General features: G+C 35.8%; 1 protein-coding gene across 1 annotated transcript in view; it reads left to right on the top strand.

Annotated features, from left to right (window-relative positions):
* The window catches only part of LOC145666787 (facilitated trehalose transporter Tret1-like), a 66,035-nt gene that overhangs the window by 15,612 nt on the left and 34,060 nt on the right, over positions 1-16,363 (top strand). The window lies entirely within an intron of this gene.

The raw sequence follows: 16,363 nt of genomic DNA on the forward strand, positions 1-16,363 counted from the left end.
GAGAGCTTTGAGAATTTTAACTGTCCTCGATGTTTGTGTGATCTTGTCCCTATCGTTATTGGTTAGTGGATAAACGAGTTAATGCAGTAAAACATAGTAATTAGATACAGTAGAACCCATTTCGTCCGCCCTCGGCTCGTCCGCCACTCCGGTTGATCCAACCGTGCTCGAGCCTAACTTGTCCTGACTCGTCGGCGACTCACAAGGCTCATTGTCGTTTACTACCTTCGCGGCATTGTTGTTTACTTGCTGTTACCATCCGTCATCTCTTGTATTGTTTCTTTCGTTGTGTGTGCTTTCTGTAATGTACTGTGCAGTTATTAGCGCTTACTGTTCGTTTATTTTTACTGTAGAGAACAATACAGTCATTTTTGAGTTCAGAGATTGTTTATTTTACTGTAAATCCGTATTTTTCTATATTTTCTGGTAACCCGACCCTTTCTGCGTTCCGACTATACCCCCAGTCCCAAAGGTGATGTATTAGAGGGGTTTTACTGTACTTATGGTACTGAGGCACGTTCGGTAAATGAGTTCATTGTTTAAAAAAAAGTGATAGGGCACTTACCTCTGGTGTATGGGGTCACCGGTTCGTTTCCCGGCCAAGTTAGTTTGTGGTTGAAAATATCGTGTTTGTGGACTTTATCGGGGTACTTCCGTTTCTTCTTATATTCTCATTCTATCAATTATTCCATCATCATTCACTTGCCTTAATTATCGCCTTAATTAGCGTAGAAAGCATGATCATGGAACGTTAAATTGAAAGATTTCGTTTCATTTTCATTTTCGTTCTCCTTTCGCACTTTATTGTGAGCTTCAGATATTGTATTAGAAAGAGCTAATATCAGTTGAATTTCCAAACTTAAAACCATGGACGATTTTTTTAAACATGACACCAGTTTAAAAAAACGGCAATAAAAGTTTATTGTTGGCACAGTTTCTTTCTTTACTGCTATATCGAGTCAACATATTAGTAATTTGGCTTCCTTCACTTCACTTAAAAAAAAAAGATCAAAAGATTTAATATATTTCAATCCAAAAAAAAAAAAAAAAATGTTGTAGGCCTTATATCTGGAGAACTGCATATAGTGTAGCCAAACCCAAAGTATCACTTAACTCAGTATAATGTGCTTATTCCGTAGAAAATACGAAAACTCAATTTAGGGGTCGTTCAAAAATTGTGTGTCCTCTGAACCAAAAACTAATTATTGGCCAAGATCGCAATCTTTTTATTTTTATTTTTATTTTATTTTATTTTATTTTTTGTTTCCTAAAATTCTTGTTTTAAATTTGAACGACCTCTGTAAACGTGAAATACATATTAGTTCGACCTATGTCCCTACACAACAAATGTATAGCTTTCCAAACTTAAGTTTTAGTTTTATAGATAAATTGTTATTAAAATATTTATTTCGTGTAAGATTGTTGTTGTAGCTGTACCGACAAGTCATTGAAATTAGAGAATCCGCAACGTCCGCCGATTTTTATTCTTCCTTCCTAATATAAGGAGTGACTTATTTTCTTTGATTCTTGAATTTCATCGTGTTCTTTCTTCTTCTTCTTCCCTTTAGAACAAGGTAATTATATGTTTCTTCGTGTTATAATGGGAAAAGAAAGATGATGCGTTACTGTTTATTTTCTTAAAATTTAAAAAAAAATGTATTAAAAAGCTCAAAATTTCGAAGTGAAAATTGCAATGCGAGACCTTGCATCTCTGGTTCAAGATAATAACATATTTCACTTAAGTTTAGGAACCCTGTGTTCTGTTATGTGATGAGGAATTCTGAAATTGAAGTTTTTTCTTTAATCTTTTAAACTCTCTCTTTCTTTCTTTTTAAAATGTTCTTTGTCAGACTGAAATGAAATTTCCACAAAATCTTAGCCTTATAATTAAGCTCAATAGAGTGAAGGAGACAGGTGATAAATGGGAATAAATGATAATGAAACGAGTTGGTCGATTAGGGAAGGATTTAGAAATTAGATCTCCGGATTTTCGGCATTTATGGCCATGTTACCCCTCACGTTTAAGGGATGACGTCCCCACGGTGATCACACTATCCGAGAAAAGGAAAGGAAGAAAGCAGCCTGAGACCTTATTAGGTACCATCCCGACATATTTGCCTGTTGTCAATGAGGAAAAACCAGGAAAACCTCACTCAGAATGGTAGCCCTGAAAAAGCTTTTACACTTTTTCGACCGAGTGTCCCCATCGAGAATCGAATCCGGGACCGCTCACGAGTTGGTAGCATGAGAAATTGGGCGAATATGAGAGAACGCTCCCTCAAACACCACGTTGTTTACAACAAATTCATATAATCAAGAACTGAATCAGGAACCCTTTGGCAAATGCTTGAGGTTTGAATATTTCCCTTATCCTTCAAGTTAATACAGTATACAATTTCACTATCTTCGAACATGATGGTATCTTTCAGTTTATTCTGATTTGGAACCCGGGAAGAATTACATTCCCATTAGAAAATTGTCAATAAATACAGATGCGAATCTACTAATAGTCAGCGTAGACAACTAACTACAACTGCACTTTTTCAAGACTGACATATTTCAATAAATATCTCTCAATCAGATGAAAGGCAATTAATCATTCTCTTCATAAAATATATTAAAATTTGTAAATAATCTACTATATAAATTGCCGTATAAGACTCGCGTGCAGACTTGATATAATCTTATATTGTTTTCAATATATTCGTAACCAGTGAACAGAGTTGGGTATCATTTTCTGCATGTTATATATGTTCTGCAAATCCGGGGCTGCGGTGGCTCAGTAGTAGAGCGTTCAGCTCTTTGTGCATGAGCTCCTTGGTTCGATCCCAGCTAAGTGAACTTTGTGGTGGACAAACACCGTGTACGTGGTTCTCCCCTTTTCCACTATTTTACTCATTTCTCACCATCTCCTTTAGATTAGCTGGCATAACTGTGGGACGTAAAACTTTAAGATTTCATTTTTCATTTTTTTCTGGAAATCCAAATGATTTAAACCGTACCTCATGCTTGGAAAATTATATGAAAAGGAATTTGTGCAGAATTATCCAACTCTTCAGGCAGCTAGCTGTGTGCGTCTGTGTGCATTGGCTTTTTAAGTTCTTCAAGGCCTAGATGTTTGTGCTGCAAAGAAAGGGTGTTTTCAAACTTCCTAATATGGTAATCAGTGTTAGTTCGCAAATCTACTGGAGATGTGTTTGTAATAGTAGGGGACTTCTTATTGAAAGCTGAACCAATATCTACATCGTATCGTCCTGGACCAATGAGGTAAAGCCGATGGAAATTTTTACCCCTTTCCGTGCTCTCATTTTTTCTTAAATTTCATGCAAACTAAAAAAAAAAAATCTTGACCTTATATGGAAGTCACGTGACTCGTTCCAATCGTTGATCCAAACGGCAAGTAGTTCTTTTGCACATACTAAGTGGAAAACCACTCTTGCTAAAGACCTTGCCGTCAGCAAAATTTTGGTTTATTTCACTGTGTATGTATTACAATTTTTTTTTAACAAGATTGTGCTACAATATATGATATGGAGAGGCGAGAAAAGAGATATGGATATACCGCAGATATAGAATGATGAAGGGGGTGGAAGGAAATCACTGGGCGATAAGCCAAAACGTTTGAAGGTGACTTTGTCAAGTGACCTACGAACCTAAAGGGAAAAAGAACGGTTCGTTCAGTGTACAGGGAGAGCGGGACGTGAATAGTGTATAACAGAAACGGCGCCTCGATTCTGTTCGTGTACTAATATTGACTGGAACTATTCAACAGATAAGTTAATTTCTTAACATGATGATGCAATGATTTTTTTAGGACATCAAATCACAATAGTAATAAAAAAAACAATAAGGAAATATTTATATTTTTTGTCATTTATAGATTTGGAACTTTTTTCTTATCTTTGTAAATAAAAAATGAAAGTGATCTTCTTCCTGATCGTATAATGGGAAAAACGACTGAACCGTTTGAAATGAATGTTTGAGTGTAGTTAATACCTACCTGGAACTGGTTTTTTATTGCGCCACTTTTATTTAAATGCGTATCCTAAAGGAAAGAAAAGGAGCTTCAAGTTATGTCAAAAATAGAATATTTCATGAGTCCTTCGCATTAGGAAGATGAATTCGGTACGTAAACTCCTGATTAAAAATAAGCAGAAAGTATCCCAGAATTTTTGAAAATTCCACATTTGAGGGGAAAAGGAGCAATTTCCATAATTCTTTTCGCCTAATTGAAATTGATGTTATCTGTCTCATCATCACGGGGAAAAGGCTGAACCATTTGAAATGATTTTTTTAACATTGAAAGCATTGTTCTCGAGCCGGGCTCTTATCATGTTACTTTCGTTAAAATATGTATCGTACGGAGAGGGAGGGATTTAACATGTATGTCAAAAATTGTGAATCTTACGAGCCCTTCATGTTAGGGAGACAAAAATTGGTACATAAAATCCTTATTAAAAACAATAGGACACTAACCGCAGCATTTTCGAAAATTCGCGGTGAAAAAGGGCTAATATACATTTCAAATATTTCCAAAAAATGTATTAAGAGCTGGAATTCCAGTAAGTAAATAGGGACACGGAAGCTCAGTGGTAGGACACTTACTTCTGGTGTGGAGAGTCCCTGGTTCGATCCCCGACTAAGTACGTTTGTGCTGGACAATGTCGTGTCCATGGGTTTTCCCGAAGTATTCCAATTTTCTCCTATATTCTCATTCCACCAGATTTCCATCATCATTCACTTGCTTTAATCATCCGTGGTGACTTTCGTTTCATTTTCAATTTCTGCTGGTAAATACTAAAACAACACACTAACTAACAATACGCCACACGACGTAGTACACTTTTACTTTGCATTTAAGTTCCAAAGTGTGATGTTCAGAGAATATTCTGCTTTTTGTTTGTATGTGGCGTATTTAAAGATTTTGTTCGTTATGCAGGGATAGATACGGTAAATTTCCTGATGCAGGGAGCTAGTTGAATTCGAGATGACCTATTTATGACCCTTATTTACAAAAGTAGAAATAGTGACGTACACAACACCGTTAGAGTAAGAAGTACCGTATTTACTCGCATAATTTTCGCACTTTTTTAGACGAAAAAAATTGTTTTGAAACAAGGGTGCGTAAATTATGCGGGGAAAAAAATTAGCCACATTAGTGAAATCATCTAATTTTTTTCCCCAGTCAAAATAACACGAAAATACCGGTACACATTTTCTTTGTAGCAAGAATTGACAACAAACAACTAATTCTAAATTTGTAGAAAAATAACATTAAAAATTGATTAAGAAGTCTTGTAGTTTCTTTCCTTACAACAATGGTTTTGCTGCGTTGCCAATTGTTCATTAGCTACCGTAATTGATTCCTGAAAAAAATGCTGTTTCACAAAAAGTTTCCGCGTGCGCAAATTACGTGAAGAAAATAAAATATACAGAAAATGCCCTTCAAAAATTGGGATGCGAAAATTATGCGAGGGTGAAAATTACGCTCGTATTTACGGTATTATCCCGAAAACCCAAGGCACTTTTCGAGACACCTACATTTTTTAAAGAAGGAAATGAAATGTTGTTTAAGCGTAGATAGTCTGACGAAATACTAGATCCGAAATTCATAACTTGGCTTTGCCATTTTCGAGCCCCGTTCGCATGATTAGGTTAGGACAAAGGCCGTACCAAAATAAGAATATAACAACAACTGTCGCGACATATTTCCTCTTTATTCAAAGGTTTAATCGGAAGGAATGATATCGGATCAGTGCGCATGGGCACTTTTCAAACGCTTTCTTCTTTTTATTATTATTTTTATTTCTTTTAATTGTTGCGTAAGACATTCAACTTGTCCTGCAAAAGCACGAGGCGATACACTAGTGTACACGTCCTTGTCAACGGGATATCAGTCAATGTTAGAGGTTAAAGCTCATTCATTCTAATGAGAAACATAAGTTTAAACACCCTTTTCCACGTGGTGATATGTGAGGTTTGATTTTTCCGGATTAGATCTTTCCATTATTAGTAAATGCATAAATAATTAGAAAGGAAAATTTCCATTATTATGCTTCACCTTTCCCTCATAACCAAGTATAAATTCTAGGAAATAGATCTAAGATAGTGAGTTAAAGAACACTTAAAAAAAAAAAAAAGATATACAAACAATGTATTCGTTAATAACGTTATCAATAATAACAAAAAAACGAAACTGAGGCATTCATTTTATTTTTAATCTATTTTAACATGGAAAGTTTTAAGAACCGTTATTCGTTCATAAAATTTTACTTCATAATGTTTTGGTTCAGATCTAAACTCCTTTTTACTATCCCAACTCTTAGGCTTACTTTTTTTTTTTTTCAGTTGAAAAATACTCTAGCTTTTGAATTGGCTTTGTCCATCTGAAGAGTAGTACATAATAAACATAAATCGGAAAATACTTTCTTTAGGAGTTAGCAATATAATAAATATTAATCGTCGAACTTGGATAAGTGGTAAAGCAAGGAACCGCCAACTTAATCCGTCCGACTTATAGATGTATCTCACTTATCGAATTCGTTACTTTTGTTGAAATACTCGATGCCTTACTTATAGAGATAATGGTGAAGGACAAGATTCCCAATAATAGAAGTTTCACAGTTATCCAGGTACTACTTATCCATTCAACATTAAGGATGTTCACTACAGCGAAATTAAACTACCGCTAATTTTAAAGCTTTTCTGTAATATCTTCAAAACAAATAAAAATATTCGAAAAACAGAAACGTAGTAAACTAGACAATACGATTTTGCACGTGATACCGTTATCACAAGTCATCCATCTGCTTTCGATTTGCAACTGTAGATAGATTTAGCATTTTTTGCGGGTTCTGTAAATAGCGGCATACCAAAAACAGATAGGCGAATTGTGCTAAAGGTACCAGATACAAAATCGTATTGTCTAGTTAACTACGTTTCTGTTCTTCGAATATTTGTATTTGTTTTGAAGATATTACAGAAAAACCTTAAAATTAGCGGTAATTTAATTTCGCTGTAGTGTAGATCCTTAAGGATAGGTCAACCAATCACTCCAACATAATCTAAAACTGGACGAAGTAAACTTAAATTGTTTCCAGCAATTTGATTCTATTTAGTCAACCATTTAGTAAATTTCCAGATAAAATCTGTTAATTGTGGATGAGGGTTCTGCTATAACACTTCACATATTCGTCGTGCATTAAAATGTCCAACACATAATATATAAGAAATATTAATAGATAAATGTGTATTCCTAGGAGAGATCACAAGAGCAGTAAGATTTGGGTAGCAGATAACCATTCAAACTTAATCTAATAATATCTTTCTGTTTCTTGTTTTGGACGTTACTAGACAAAAGTTAAAACTAATGTTCATAGGACAACACGAAACGTAATCTCTGTAATTTCATTTGTTTAGCGTTCTTCTTTGGAACCTACTAGAAACAAATTATGCCGGAAGTACATTATGCCATACTTTACCCATCCGTTATTATATTATATTTCATGAGATTCAAATACTTGATTCCTTAAACCATACCCGGAGCAAAATTAGAAATAAATTATAATTATCAGTTCAAAGCCTCGTTGATATTTGTGTTAAAAGGGGAATCTACGTCACAGGGTTATTAAGGTCACCAAAAGAGGGATCTATCATAAACGTCCTGGGTAATTACAAGGAAAGAGACTCTGTAGAAAGGGACAACATTACAATGTTGCTGCTTTGTAACGCATGTTTAAATGTGTTTGTCACCAGAGGTGAAGAATCACAGCGGACGCCTTAGTAAATACTCTGTGTGGGAACAGGGTAGCATGTGCTTGCTTCAAATGTCAGTTTCAAATTTTGCTCCAAATATAGATCTACACAGAATTATGTTCGATAATTTGAAACGAAGTTAAATGTTTAGCTAAAGTCCTGCTCCTACAGTACACCCTATAGGCAGAAGGAGATGGATAATAGACCCAAGTAAATAACGATCAATGGATGGGTGAAAATAGAAACTAGTAATACGAAACAGAAGAACTTCACAATTCAAATATTATATGATAATGGACGGGTAAATTATGACATATACAGATGGTGATCAGAAAAATGGAAACACCTGAACGAAATTGCAACTTACCAGATTAATATGTTGTCGGGCCACCTTTCGCCTTCAGAACAGCCTTGATGCGACGTGGGATGGAGACATAGAGGTCGTGAATGGTAGCAAGTGGAATTTTATACCATTCCTCGTGCAGGGTATCAGCCAGTTCTGTGAGAGAGGATGGAGGTGGAAATCGTCGCCGGAGTCGTGTTTCAAAGACGGACCACAGATGTTTAATTATGTTGAGATCTGAGGATTGGGCGGGCCAGGGGAGGTGTTGAACTTCATCACGATGTTTCTCAAACCACGCTGCAACAACGCCAGCTGTGTGAATGGGTGCATTATCATCCTGAAAGATGGCGTCATTGTCCGGGAACAACACCCGGACCATAGGATACAAGTGGTCTCCTAAAATTGTGACATAATCGTTGACAGTGATTCGTCCGCTAAGTGTGACCACAGGACCCAATGGAAACCATGATATGGCGGCCCACAGCATCTCCGAGCCGCCGCCATGTTTCACAGTTGGGAGGAGACACTGTAGATCATAAGCTTCTTTGGGCTTTCTCCACACATAAACACGGTCTAAACATGGTTGAAAATAGGGTGAAGATGACTCATCCGACCATATCACACGTTTTCAGTCCTCAACGGCCCAAGTTGCATGGTCGCGGCACCATTTGCGGCGTGCGAAAGCGTTATGGTCCCTGATGATCGGTTTGGCCCGTGCAACATGACCCCGTAAGTTCATGTCATGTAATTCGCCGCGGACTGTGATTGTTGAAACAGGGTGGGGGAGGTGCTGATTGAGTTCCTCCGTCACTTGCTCCGCAGTGGCACGACGGTTCTGCATGACAATGCGCTTTAATACCCGGCGTGACCTATCACTCATGATTTTCTTCCGCCCACTGTTCCGCTTGCCCGATGTGGTTTTCCCGTGTGTTGTGTAGGCCGTCATCACCTTTGACATTGTCCTACGCGACAGACCTAACACAGTAGCCACTGCCGTCACACTCACTCCACATAACCGCGCATCAACAATTTGCCCTCTTTGAAAAACTGAGAGGTCTCCCATTTTACACTACCTCCGTCTGCTGCAGCCACTGGACGCTGCTGTTCCACTGCACCTGACGTAGTATGGAGACCGATCTAACACACCACCACCAGCGGTCCTGCGCTTCGGGCGCCACGACACCACTGCCAACCCATACATCTGACGTGTTGCCAACTACAGATGTTTCCATTTTTTTGATCACCATCTGTATATTTCTGGTATAATTTGCTTCTGATAGGATGCGAATGACCACCAAAAAATCACATACTCTAGAATCATGCCTATGATCTTCCAGAATAAGTTCTCTACTATTAAGTCACTATGATTTCTCTTTTAGCACGATTGAAACTTTCAATTTAAGCAGTCACAGTGCGTCTTAAATTTAGGATTTCGAATCTAATTATCAAAAACTCTGCATGAAATTTTCCATTCGCTGTTAACATAGGAAATTATACTTATGGAAATTGTACTCCAGCGAAAATTACTTTTGTGCTTCCTACTGTGCTTAATGTGAAATTGTTTCGAAACCTAAATATTATTACTTCTGCTTTCTAATTATATTTTGAAAATGATTTCATGAATACACAATATTTTATTTTTATTTTTATTTATTTTTTTTTTTTAAGAAAATAATGTGGATTTTCACTCATATGATACCAGAATATCTAACATATTTACACTTACCAAGATTCGTCCAACTAAATCTAAATACTTAATTCTATTGGAGGGAATACAACCGTATTCTACATTTAAATACCAGACACTATAAGAACTTGACTAATTGCACTTTTAAACACAGGGTCAAGAAACTACCGTATAAGCACCCATTTTAGAATGTTGATGAATATCTAAATAAGATTTAAAATGGTTACTTCAGTAGAAGTCAGCCTATATAAATTTTTACTACCTGAAAACATTTTGTATATTTTTACTGTTGTTTGTATTTTAAATATCTATTGTATACAACATTCATTAATATCAATAAATCTGTCAATTAATCTGTGTCTCTATTATGTGGCGGTCATTACCATCATTTAAATGGTGTAACTATTGCATAGAAAATACAAGTACTTCTGAATGTTTAAAAAAAAACTTCAAAAAATAATAGTACTTTCCTCTCACGTTTCATTTTTAAAAGCAAAACACTCTTCTGCCAACAAAAAAGAATTATAAACAAATAAATCTATAAACAAACCCTACACATTTATATATATATACAAAAAGTAAACGTTTTTTCCCTCCCGGTAGTCAATATTGAGAAAGAAATAGTGTACACTACATGTATACAGATCTGGACTTTAAGACCTTTTTAGATAATTACCAGTTTTACGAGCAAAGTTACGTAGTACTACTTAACGTCATTAGCATCCATTAAGATTAAACGATAAACTAACGGAATACGCCCAGATGTAAACACAATAAAATCTTTGTGGGATGAGTAGGCTCTATTAACTGGTTGGAATAGTTTCAACAATTATTTCATTATACAGTGGTGCCCACCCCCCCTTATGTCTATGACGCACCCCCCCCCCAATTGTCTATCCGTAGGTGTTCTTCCATGAAAAAAATCTTCTTTTCAATTAATTTTACCCCCCCTCATCAAACATATTTATATAGATTTTAACCCCCCCCAAATATTTCAATGACGCAGTTTGCGTCATAGCCCCCCCTTGTGGGCACCCCTGATCATTATATAATTTATTCCATATATGCGAATAGAATTAAAATCTGGATTAAGTAAACTCTCTCTGCTTTTTAACTCTTTTTTTATAGGTTCAGTTTTACTTAATTCCTTTTCTGAAAACGTTATTTCTAAAATAATGACATGTTGCAAATTAAATTGAGCGCGGATTAACAGATTGGATGTAACGAAAACGATGATTAGAAATATACTGCACAATGAACATAAATGTTTTTTTTTTTTTTTAAATTTTATTTTAATAGCTTCTCTAATGATTTCCAAAGTTGTATTCTGTTGATGCATTTATAATCTCATGAACTTCCGTTTTTCACGTGCAGATTAACATTAGCGAAGTGTAAAGGTAAAGTATATACCTGTTCTGTTCATAAAATTGACTCCTAATGTCTTAAAAAGCTCTTATACCATTGATGACTTTCCATATTTACTAGGTATGCCCAGATAAACAGGAAGCGTGAGGTAGCGAGTACAGATAGGCAAATAGCACAAAGGGTTAATGCATTAAAGGGCTGTGGCGGGTGATACTTATAGCCAATATGACAAAGAAATACCTTGGAAACTTCATATAAAGTGTTGGATGCAGTGGTGTATTTACGATTTTGTTTCGGGGGGGGGCTTTGCTAACTTTCGGGGCGGGGCTTTGCCTAAAAATGTGAAAATTCTGCAAGATATTTCATATACTTTACTATAGTAAGTAAGATTTCCGGTGGGGGTTAAGCCCGGAAGCCCCCCTAAATACGCCACTGGTTGGATGTGTTATACTACTGTATATGTAAGTGCTTTCCTCACAGTATATTACATTATAATGAGACTAGTAACATTTATATTAATTGTGTTATTTCTAACTTCCAACTTAGAGTTAGCGTTCCTGTATAAATATATTTCATAGATATTACGCTTTATTTATGAATTAGTAGATTTTGTCCGTTAATTTTCCAAATATTGGCAGCCATATTTTCTTAATATGCATTATACTCGTATCAAGTTATAATAAGGCATTGTGATATTCAGATAGTGGGTCCCTTTTTCCTTTCATATTGCAGTGAAGTATCCATTAAATAAATGTAGTCCAAGATATTTTCGTCCGGTTTTGGCGATATTAGGAGAATCATCTTCAGCCTTGGAAAACTTGAAACATATATTTTCTCTGTATTGCCATTCCCGCTGGTCCAGTGGCTACAAGAAGTACCTTTGATGTACACGGTCCCGAGTTCAATTCCCAGTTTGAGAACAATAAAAAATGTGAACACATTACTGTTGTTCGAATTCCACCTCCTTAAACTGTAGGCCTAAGTTGCATATAGCTAGGGATGCGCACGAGACAAGATTTGAGGCTGTATCGTCTCGAAAATGTGCTGTAAAAGTGATGTCTCGACTCGAAAAATGTATTCTTCTCTATTGGAAAAGCTGTGTCTCGACTCGAGTTTTGTCAGGAAAATTCTGTCTCGACTCGTCTCGTGCGCATCCCTACATATAGCCTGGGTGCTGAAGAACGCTGCTAACATTCAACAAACAACTTTGTCTAGAACCTTTGCTCAGATTAGTATTTGGTCGAGGAGAAAAGATGATGCCAAGAAAGAATTTATCAGTAACGGCTACTTGTCTAAAATATTGAGAGTGAAAGACTGTGGAATGTTTTAAGACTGCTTTCCAATGGACAGAAAATGGGACATTCAGAGCACAAGGGAATCAAGTACAATTACCAAGATGTGAGAAATATAGGCGTAAAGTTTGTACGATACGCGTAAGTACATGGAAAAGTTAACTTTTTAAAAATAATTTTTACCTTGAGTTATCCAGAATATCTGGACATGAGCCTTTTAACCTCTGAAAGGAACTTAAGATAGAAATCTTAAAAGTGAAGTATGTCGAAAACGAATTTGTGAAAAAGTGAATTTAATTCCTTTGTGCATTGAATACGCCTTAATTTGAATATGAACATTTAATATAAAGACTATTACAAACATAACAGCAATTGATATGTCAGTTCCATTTTTAACTAAAAGCTTTTGTGGTTACCTGTCTTTCACCGTGGTAGGTAGGCAACCCTTCAACCACATCTGTCTTGCGGGTGTTTTCTGGATGATTTTTTTTTCTTGCAATTTCGGGGTTCGTGGCTGCCTCAAATGAAAAATGTACATAATGTAAAGCATTTTCTAAACGAATCTATTGCTATACGAATCAAACTGACAAATAGTATGAACAGATATATTAATAAATTCTGCATATGTATGAAGTAAAGAACAGGTGCTCTTCATACAATTACGCCCAACTTACTGTTACGAAAACTGAAGTATGATAACAATCATATATCAAATTAACAGTTAATATACATGCTGTTACAAACTAGCAATCCAATTTATTATTTGCAAAAGTTTTATTTATTTCTTTTTAATTTTCGGCTGCTTGTTCCTGTGTTCGCCTATTGAAGCTTAGCGTCCCTTTTTATGTCAGAAGTAGACCTGCAAGTTTAAGGTGGAATCCGAAACACTGTAATGCGTTCAATGCTCACCTACCGGGAATCGAACCCGAAACTCTATGCACCAAAAGCGCGCACTGGCCACCATACTAGTGGAGTGGGCTTAAATTCCTCATAATAGTGTATTCACATGCTTAACAAAAAAGGTATGTATTCATAGGGATGGTTCATGATGCCTTCGCATATTACAAACATCTATATAAATCTGTACTTTGTTAGGACAGTATTAATATGTTGTATAATATGAGTAATAATTAATATAGTACGTATGACTGTCTCTTTTCAAAATAAAAGCCTGGATATGCCGCTGTTTGAATGAATAATTACAGCAGGGATGCAAATAAGCAACAAAATTTTAGTAGCCCAAGAAAAAAGCTACTAGCTCACATTCCACAATAGAAATCATTTACTTACCTTCGCTATGATGTTAAATACTTGCCCGCACCGATGAACCGCTCATCCCGGGCGAGTGGGCGAGTGGTTATTTGCATCCCTGAATTACAGGAATGAATAATATGAAGACAAAGGTGTGGAAAGAGTTGTAGGGGACATAGCACTTAAGAGCCGAAGACAGCAAAGTCATCATGTGTACGCGAAATCCATTCTGACGTACATGCAATAAAGAATTTGAGAGAAAGTAAAGAAACATTTCAATACCACCTCATTTTAATAAACTACAATCTGATTGGCATCTAGCATAAGATACACCTTCCAAAGCAAGAAATTCTCATTCGCATACAAGGTAGCCCAAAAGTAGGTATACACCCCTGCATTGATCAAGTATAACGTTCTAGTTTATGGGTTGATTTGCTTCTGCTGTTCCGAGCTTAAGGTATAAGTAAAAAGATATTAAGAACGAATAATAAAGAAACTAGGTCTACCTGTTTGATAACAAGAAATGATATGAAATACAGTGAGCTGATCAGTACGGGACTGTGTACCTGCTTTTGGGCCACTCTGTACTATCCAACAAATAAAGTCAAAGTTTTAGAATTCATCTTAGTTATCTAACGTTTTATTATTATTATTATTATTATTATTATTATTATTATTATTATTATTATTATTATTATTATTATTATTATTATTATTATTATTATTATTATTGTGGTCAAAACTTCGTTCTGTTTTGAACGATTTCGAAGAGAACTGCATTTAGAAACTGTTAACAGAATTTGTCATCAGCACTCTACTTTCAGAGAGGTTTTAAAGCACTCTTTCCAAACTCTCTTCATCTTGATTGTTGTGGACAACATCGCCTCCATGGGTTCTTCAAGGTTCTCCTGCTTTCTTCCATTGCTTGTTTAGAATCTAATCTTCCTTTTCAGTGGACTATATAACTCGTGGTTCTAGAACTTAACGCCATGCAATTTATACTAGTACTGTAAATGAATCTCACAAGTAAACCTTACGTTTGGGTGAATCGAGTTGCTGACTGAGACACATATGAGAAAGTAGTACTAAATCTTGTCAGTATTTCAGTGAAGTTGTAGGTGCGAAGCTCCAGGGGTTTAGGAGATACAGCTACCAGAACATCACATGGAACTACAGAATAGTCTTCATACAGTTGGAGATAAAAGCTCTGTAAGACCTCTTGTAACGACAAAAGGTGAATAACAACTATATGGGTACATATTAGGACTAGGGAGAAGTCATATAGTAAGGGTATATCTGACAGCGGCCATCTTGAAATCCGCCATTTTGAATTAAGGTTAAGTTTTTAAAATAGGAATATAGTCATGTGATACATGATTTAAGGCGCAAATTTAACCAGAAGAACAATGGTGACGTTAATTTTGATTTACGCGCAACTGGTAAAAAGTTACAGGGAAATTAAACATTGTTGCAGCATATGTATTAGTCCTTTACCCCACCTTGTAAATTTTGTGTTAATGATAATAATTAAATAAAAAGCAGGTGGATAAATATTAGGTCTATGGTAAGAGTTGCCTTGATGGCGGCCATGTTCAAATCCGCCATTTTGAATCATTGAGGACAAGAGCGAGCGAGAAATAGATGTGAACAGGATACAAGAAAAACAACGAAATGGCATGCAAGTACAGCATCAAACAACTAACATTATAACGCCACCATTGTATTTCTGATTAACTTCTAGCCCGAAGTCATCTATTGCATTACTCTATTCAAATTTAATTTTGTGCTGGTTAATGATAAAGCAAAACTGATTATACCGTTGGATTTATGGTAAAATCTGCTATTAATAAGGTGTCACTGTTATGCGTTTTGTTTAAAGCGTGTGTCTGATTCAAAATGGCGGATTTGAACATGACCGCCATCAAGGTAACTCTTACCATAGACCTAATATTTATCCACCTGCTTTTTATTTAATTATTATCATTAACACAAAATTTACAAGGTGGGGTAAAGGACTAATACATATGCTGCAACAATGTTTAATTTCCCTGTAACTTTTTACCAGTTGCGCGTAAATCAAAATTAATGTCACCATTGTTCTTCTGATTAAATTTGCGCCTTAATTCATGTATCACATGACCATATTCCTATTTTAAAAACTTAACCTTAATTCAAAATGGCGGATTTCAATATGGCCGCCGTCAGGTATACCCTTACTATATAACTTCTCCCTAGTCCTAATATGTACCCATATAGTTGTTATTCACCTTTTGTCGTTACAAGAGGTCTTACAGAGCTTTTGCATCCAACTGTATGAAGACTATTCTGTACTTCCATGTGATGTTCTGGTAGCTGTATCTCCTAAACCCCTGGAGCTTCGCACCTACAACTTCACTGAAATACTGACCACATTTAGTACTACTTTCTCATATGTATCTCAGTCAGCAACTCGATTCACCCAAACGTAAGGTTTACTTGTCAGTTTCTCGAACCAGGAAGTCATATCAAATAGTACCAAAATTAACCTTAAGTTTGATTCATATTGTCCTAAAGAATTTTGAGCGATTTTTTGTAGAAGTTAAATTAAGCTACAAGTAATTAGTTAAAAATTAAAACAATTTTAAATGTTTGCAATTAAAAATTCGAGCATGGATATACCTGTCTGCTACC

The sequence above is a fragment of the Thermobia domestica genome, chromosome 12 (assembly GCF_964235325.1).
Source record: "Thermobia domestica chromosome 12, izTheDome1.hap1.1, whole genome shotgun sequence".
Lineage (NCBI taxonomy): Eukaryota > Metazoa > Arthropoda > Insecta > Zygentoma > Lepismatidae > Thermobia > Thermobia domestica.